Raw genomic sequence first — 7506 nt, forward strand, 5'->3', positions numbered from 1 at the left:
TATATAATACTGTTTTCAGGTCCTGAGTAGGATATAAAAACGTGCAGACAGTTTAATTAGGTTTACATTTTCCTTTCTGATTTAAGCACTTCACATCAAATATATAGTCTAAGTCTACCCTCTTCCAGGGTAAATAGTTTTAAATTGGATGAGGATAGGTTTAGACTAGATATTAGAAAGAACTTCTTTACTGTGAGGGTGGTATGACACTGAAATGAGTTGCCCAGTGAGGCTATGAATGCCCCTTCCCTGGAAACATTCAAGGCCAGGCTGAATAGGAACTCTGAGCAACCTGGTCATCAGAGAGGTATCCCTGCCTATAGCAGGATCGCCAACCAACAGACCAGGCTACCCAGATCCACATCCAGCCTGGCCTTGAATGCCTCCAGGGATGGGGCATCCACAACCTCCTTGGGCAACTTGTTCCAATGCTCATAAGTTCATGACCAAACATGAGAGCACAGGAAATCCAGTACAATAAGAATTGTCAGTATCCATAAGAGGTGGTTGCTCACTCCAGACAAGCTATGAGTAAGCACAATAAGGCTGGATACATTAGGGATCCATACATCCAAATGAACTCTCATGACATGAAAACTGAATTAGGAAAGCTGAAACCACAATATGGTAGTCACTACATTTCCACATCTGTAACATCTGCTAATGGTTGTTTTCAACTCCCTAACATATCAGAAGAACTATCTTTGGGTAAGAATTACAGAATCATAGAATATCCCAAATTGGAAGGAACCCATAAGAATCATTAAGTCTAGCTCCTGCGTCCATCCAGGACTATCCAAATGTCAGATCATATGTCTGAGAATGTTGTCCAGATACTTCCTGGACTTTCTGGAGCAAGTGTGGTACCATGACCGCAGCTGTGGGGAGCCTGTTCCAATTCCCAATCATCTTCTCAACGGGAAACCTTTTCATGATATCCAGCCTGAACCTCCCTTTTGTGGCACTCCTTCTGGTTCTATCACAGCACCTGCCCCTCTACTCCCCCTTGTGCGGAAGTCACAGGCTGTTGGAGACTGTAGAAAAACCAGGATGAAACTACTGCTTACTATATTTATGATCTAATCTACCTATTATATTTTCAAATATTAATTGAAAACATTGATGGAAAAACATTGATAGTAAAACATGGAAGGAATGTGCTACATTGCAGTAAAGGAAGGGAAAAAAACATTGAATAGAAAAGGAAATGCATTGATGAAACATGATCCACTCTGTTATTTTTATTGTCTCATGCTTGCCAGAAAAATACTTTATTCATTCTTGCTTACTCAGTTCTCATAATACTTCCTCTTTTATATTAAAAAAAAAAAGGTCTCACTGACTTTAATTCAGAGAAGATAGTCTACTACAAGTCTAAGACCAAAATCCCTACAAAACAGTAGAAAACCAACATCCTAAGCTAGATCTAGAATAAGATTCATTTAGGAATGAATCATAGAATCACAGAATTGCAGGGGTTGGAAGGAACCACTACAGATCATCGAGTCCTGTCTGGATGCCTATCTGCTCTAAAAGATCTGCTTTAAAACAGCGCTTGGACTCTGCGGAGGTCCCTTCCAACCTCTGCTAAATCAGGCTCACTATAGTAGGTATCACAGGTAGGCATCCAGACAGATCATGGAGATCTTCAAAGAAGGAGAGACTTCACAATATCTCTGGGCAGCCTATTCCAACACCCTGTTACCCACACTGTGAAGAAGGTCTTCTGCATATTTGTGTGGAACTTCCATTACTTTCCAACACTCTAGCTCATGGGATATCTCCAAGTAGGTCCTTGAAGAGATCAAAATTTCACTCCTGAAATCTAGGGTTGCAATCCTACTTATTGCTTTGCTTCTCCCACACAATATCCTGAGTTATATCACATTGTGATCACTGCATCCCAAGCTGCCCCCATCTTTCACATCCCCAGTCAGCCATTTCTTCTTAGTAAGAACAAGGTTCAGCAGCACCTCTCCTCATCTGCTCCTCCACCACCTCCATTAGAAAATTATCTTCAACATGTTGTAGGAACCTCTTGGACTATGTACATCTGACTGTATTACTAATCCTACAAATATCAAAATGATTGAAATCCCTCCATAAGAACCAGTACCTGGGGACTGCAAGGATATTTCCAGCCATTTGTGGAAAACATCAGCAACTTGTTCCTCCTGATCAGGTGTAGTATACACCCGTAATTATTTCACACATGCCTGTATGGGGCTGCTGAATCATGGCCTGAACCTCTGATTGATCACCTGAGGCAAGCAATGAGTCAGCCACAGGAGCACAGGTGAAGGCAAATCACCTGTGCAGCAGGAAGGGGTGGAGCCTGGTTCCACCTCTCCTAGACCCATTTAAGAGCTGACTGCCAGCGGGGAAGGATTTCTCTGGAGATTTGCTCCATTGGAGTTCATCTTGTGAGCCCAGGATAGGGTGAGTGACTTTCTCTCATTACTCCAATATAAATTATATTAGCCAAGCTCCTGGGGACGGACGGACGGACGGGACGGGGACGACACACACACACACACACACACACACACACACACACACACACACACACACACACACACACACACACACACACACACACACACACCCCATCTGTATATCCATTGGCTATATACCATCTTTATATCCATTGATTATGCACATGCCTAACCCTTAATTCTCACCCACAAGCTCTCTCCCTAATTGTCATTTGTCTCTAGGTGGAGCTCAATGCAGTTCTAGTTGTTCTCTCACATGAAGAGCACACTTACTACTGTCTTGACTCATTCCTCAGTTGATTGCAATAGCATGATCTTTGCCACTATGGACCACAAATCCTTCAGCTTAAAGCACACCTCACTAGGTTAGCCACCCAGTTTGCAAAAAATTGCCCTGTGCCTTCTAGACAGGTGGATCCCATCCTTCTCTAACAGATTATTTGTAGAATGTCCCATTATCATAAAACCCAAAACCTACACAACAGCATGAGCCACATAGGAGTTTATGTGTATTGTGCTTCTCTTCCCAGCTTCCCTCTTTTCTCCAGCTGGTAAAATGAAGAAGACAACCTGGGCTCCATTGTTCTTCACTTGTGCTCCCAGGGCTTTATAGTCTTCCTTGATTCTTCTTACATCCTGCCTTCCATCATCATTTGTACCTATGTGGAAGAGTAACAGGCCATGATAGTCTGTGCTCTTGATGAACTGTGGACCTTTTCAGCAACATCCCTGATCTTGGCTCCCAGGAAGCAGAAGACCTCTCAAGACTCTCTGTCAGGATGGCAGAGGGGAATATTAGTGCCTTTTAACAGGGAGGCACCCGATATAAGCACCCGGTGATTCATTTCATACTACTCACTGAAAGCTGCTGATGTGGTTTCTTCATGTAGACCTCAGTCACGGGATTCAGGAGCATCTATAGCTGCAAGAGCTTTGTACCTGTTTTGCTGGTGAAGCTGGAAGGTAAGGGCTGAAGCATAGCTCTGCTTCTGTGTATTGCCCAGGACAGAGGTTCCTCTTTCTCAGTAATGTCCCCAGCTGGAACATGATTGTTAAACAATGTATTTAACTCCCTCTCAGCACAGCAATAATGCACACCCTTTCAACTTCTTCTTGCGGCTCAACTACTTGTCTTAAAAGATCATCCACCTGAGAACACCTAGAGTAGGTACTTGCCTTATCAGTAGGGTAAGGTCCAGGGCTCTCAGTAAAATCACCCACCTGAACCATGGTCTCCTTTCCAGACCAATTTTGTCTGGAGAAATGCATCTATTATCTCCTGAGATTTCCCTGAAAGGGTACCAGTTTTAGCTCTCAGGTGAGTGCCCACCACCATACCAGTGCTTCCTTGGCTATGAACCTGCAAGCTAACCACTGTAATGGAGCTCTGCTTCTGGTAGAACCGAGTTCATATAATCATTGTATTCTTCCTATAGAAATATTAAGAAACAATTTTAAAACAACTTTTTGCTGAATTCTGTGATGACAGTTGTTATCTGTCATTGTGTGATAAAATGATCGCTTGTAAAAACAAGTTAAGTACAACTTGAAGCTTACATTTGCAGTCCTGGACCTTTGGGGTCTATGACAGATTTGAAAGAACATGAATTAAATAATGCAGCTTAGGGAAACAAAATTCATGGCCTCAAGAACCATCCTGAGACAGGGCTTAGAAAAATACAATCTGCTCTAAGATTAGCCATCTTCTCAAACTATAAAGAAGAATGCTGTGCATTTATTCAAGTAGAACTGTAAACAATGCATATTTTTACACTACTTTAAGTGTTAACATACATTGTAAAGGTCATGAAGCTCATTGCACAATACACAGTTAATATCATATCAACTGTTGTCATAAAAGAGAAGGAATGTTGAAGATCACTATCAGATACACAGATCTCAGGAGCAGTTTTATCAGTATATTGTCTTCTATTGCAATTTTTCTGTCTCATCCATTCTCACTATTTCAGTTCACTTGGTCTTTGAACTAGTTTCTCTGTATTTTATCATGCCAAAGTGCAGTGTATATTAAAAATAAAAATAAATAAAGGAATAAAAAGCAAGCAGAAAATAGTGGTATATTTTTCCCACGTCACAGGAAAATGGAGGGAATTCTTTGCTGGAGATGAATCTGGCTTCATTTTCTGTTCCCATTTTCCCTGCCTAATTTTCTGTTTTCTTTCAGGATTCTACTGTTTCTCTCCTCTTCTGCTGTTCTTGGGACACAATGAAAGGATGCTTCACAGAGAGAACCAGATTTCACTCTCATCACTGTGATCTATCCTTAAAGAATTTTTCATGGCCATTTGTCAGTCTCACAAGGCAATCAGGACCTTCTGACAAAAGAAGATTAGAAAACTGTCCTTTTATCTGTCCATTTACTGATAACACCTATTTAAGCATATATATATATATAAGTATTAATGGAAAGAGTAGGTGACTAAATAATCAACTATCATTATGATCAATGGAGAGCTCGGAAAGCAAATGGTATCCTGGGTTCCTCAGAAGAGGAGTGGCCAGCAGGGACAGAGAGGTGATTGTTCCCTTCTACTCTGCTCTTGTGAGGCCCCATCTGGAGTACTGTGTCCAGGTCTGGAGCCCTACAAGAAAGACAGAGAGCTGTTGGAGAGAGTCCAGAGGAGAGTCACAAAGATGATTAGGGGACTGGAGCACCTCCCCTACGAAGACAGGCTGAGAGAAGCTGGGCTTGTTCTGACTGGAGAAAAGAAGGCTGTGGGGTGGTCTAATTGCAGCCTTTCAGTACCTAAAGGGAGCCTACAGACAGGAGGGGAATCAACTCTTTGAAAGGGTTGATAACTGCATGACAAGAGGAAATGGTTTTAAGTTGAGGGAGGGAAGATTTAGGTTGGATATCAGGGGAAATTCTTTACAGAGAGAGTGGTGCGGTGCTGGAACAGGCTGCCCAGAGAGGTTGTGGATGCCCTGTCCCTAGAGCTGTTCACGGCCAGATTGAATGTGGCCCCGGGTAGCTTGGTCTAGTATTAAATGTGGAGGTTGGTGGCCCTGCCTGTGGCAGGTTGAGTGGAGATTCATGATCCTTGAGGTCCCTTCCAACCCTGGCCATTCTGATTCTGTGATTCCGAGACATCTCAATTTTATCTTGTCAATGACTATTTGAGTCTAATAAGACATTCATCTGATCTGCCAATGTAAGTTCAACTCACTTGCCCAAACAAAAGATTTTACTGCCATCTGGGATCTCACAGGTTATCCTGAAAGGCATTCTGCTGTTTCTATATTATATGAGTACTTCCCAGAGGTACCATACAGCATCTGTCTGCTTTCAACAGAAGTTTTCCTTCTCAGTGGAGTCTTAAATGACAGTATACACAAGTACTGAACACTAGTGCTATGGGTGTCCATTTTAAAATAAGCTGAATAGTTCTTCAGGCTTCACTAAGCATGCAGATAGCAGCTGTAATAAGAAGCTAAACAACTGTCTCATGTACAGATACCTACACTTTGAAATTTTTATTTTAGATGAAACCTAGAAGAGACTGGACTGCATATGTCAGTCTAATCATTAGAAAAGATGAAGCTGGACTAGCTGGCAAGCAGGGCAGAAGTTTGGAACTTAGATACTAAAGCAGCTGTAAGTCTCTCTGAGATACCAAAGTGATCATTGAGAAACAGTGCTGGCTACTGGGATCAGGAGATCTAATTCAGCAATTGTGGAGAAGGTAAGGTCTGGGAAACCACTGGTAAGGTGCTAAGTCTGTATCAACTACAAGAAAGTCTTATTTGCATGTGTGTGTCTATGCATGAAACAGCTGGGATACAAGGAATCTAGTGCCCAGCTACTGGTTAGCCTGAGAGTTTAAGGCCAGCTACTGGGGATGATCCATTGTGCATATGTCTAAGAAACAGCAGCTGAACTGGATTTGTGAGCCTTGGGAGTTCACATATCCATGTGCTAGCAGCTGCGGAAACTGGGGATCCAAAACCAGGTCTGAACAGACCTGGGTTTTTAAGGACAGTAAGTAGACATACACTATATATATGTTCTTACTCCCTGCTCACAGACATTCATGCTGAACAGCTGTAAGAAGGGAAAAGATGCCATCTGCATTGGTGTGGGTGTCTTTGTCTGTGTTTGTGTGGCTGGTCATGTAAATACGTATATATTTTTGTGTACAAAGAATATGCTGCAGAATATGTGCTTAGTCTTGCTATAGGCTGAATCTGAAGATGTGCAGCTATTCCATCCTTGCTTCTACTTGGTCAACCAATTTGGTACAACTAAGAGAAATCTGGAGCTCAGTTTTACTAACAGTGTCGATTTAGCAATTGTAAGGAAAAAGATTACACCAGATTTCTCAGGTTTGTTAGAAAGAGTGGGATAGACTTGGCCAGTACCTACCATCACCACAAGGACAATTGGATTCTTGTTTTTTCATGGTGATCTTCTATCACTTTGTTATCAGAAGATTTTCTTACCAGTGAATTTAGATCTTCGTTTGTTATGAGTACAGTGATTTTTTAATGATCTCAGCTCATGCTGTTCAGAACTGAAACACACGGTATCTATTCAGCAAAAGCCAGTTTCTTTCCTAAGATATGGCAAAATTACTTTGTGCTGAGCTTATTGACTAAATGAGCTTCTATATCACTGGAGGTCTCTCTCCATATAATTCCCTGATATGTTCACAGCCATGGATGTTTCTTTGCTTAACTATTTCCTCTTGCAACTCTTCCCCGCATCTTAAATAAGTTCTTAGGTGAAAGACGTCGGTATACCTACAATAATGCCCCTTCCACTCTTGACCTGCAGAGATACATATTTCATACAATTACTCAGTTCTTGTGAGATCATACCTGGACTAATGTGTTCAGGTGCCCAGAAAGAAAAACAAGGACTTGCTAGAGCAAGTCCAGAGGAGAGCCATGAGGATGATCAGAGCTCATCTCTTCTATATCAGAAGGATTGTTCTGCTTAGAGAGGAGAAGGCTCTGGGGAGGTCTTATAGTTGCCTTCTAATAACTAAAG

The 7506-nt window shown here is 41.9% G+C and overlaps 1 long non-coding RNA gene across 1 annotated transcript; it reads left to right on the forward strand.

Annotated features, from left to right (window-relative positions):
* Nucleotides 1-2399: 2399 nt before the first annotated feature.
* Nucleotides 2400-4867, forward strand: LOC109366464. The gene is made up of 3 exons (XR_002112786.1): nucleotides 2400-2439; nucleotides 3026-3458; nucleotides 4681-4867. It is a non-coding gene; the product is annotated as an uncharacterized LOC109366464 (long non-coding RNA).
* The last annotated feature ends 2639 nt before the right edge of the window (nucleotides 4868-7506 follow it).

Source organism: Meleagris gallopavo, chromosome 2 (assembly GCF_000146605.3).
Source record: "Meleagris gallopavo isolate NT-WF06-2002-E0010 breed Aviagen turkey brand Nicholas breeding stock chromosome 2, Turkey_5.1, whole genome shotgun sequence".
Lineage (NCBI taxonomy): Eukaryota > Metazoa > Chordata > Aves > Galliformes > Phasianidae > Meleagris > Meleagris gallopavo.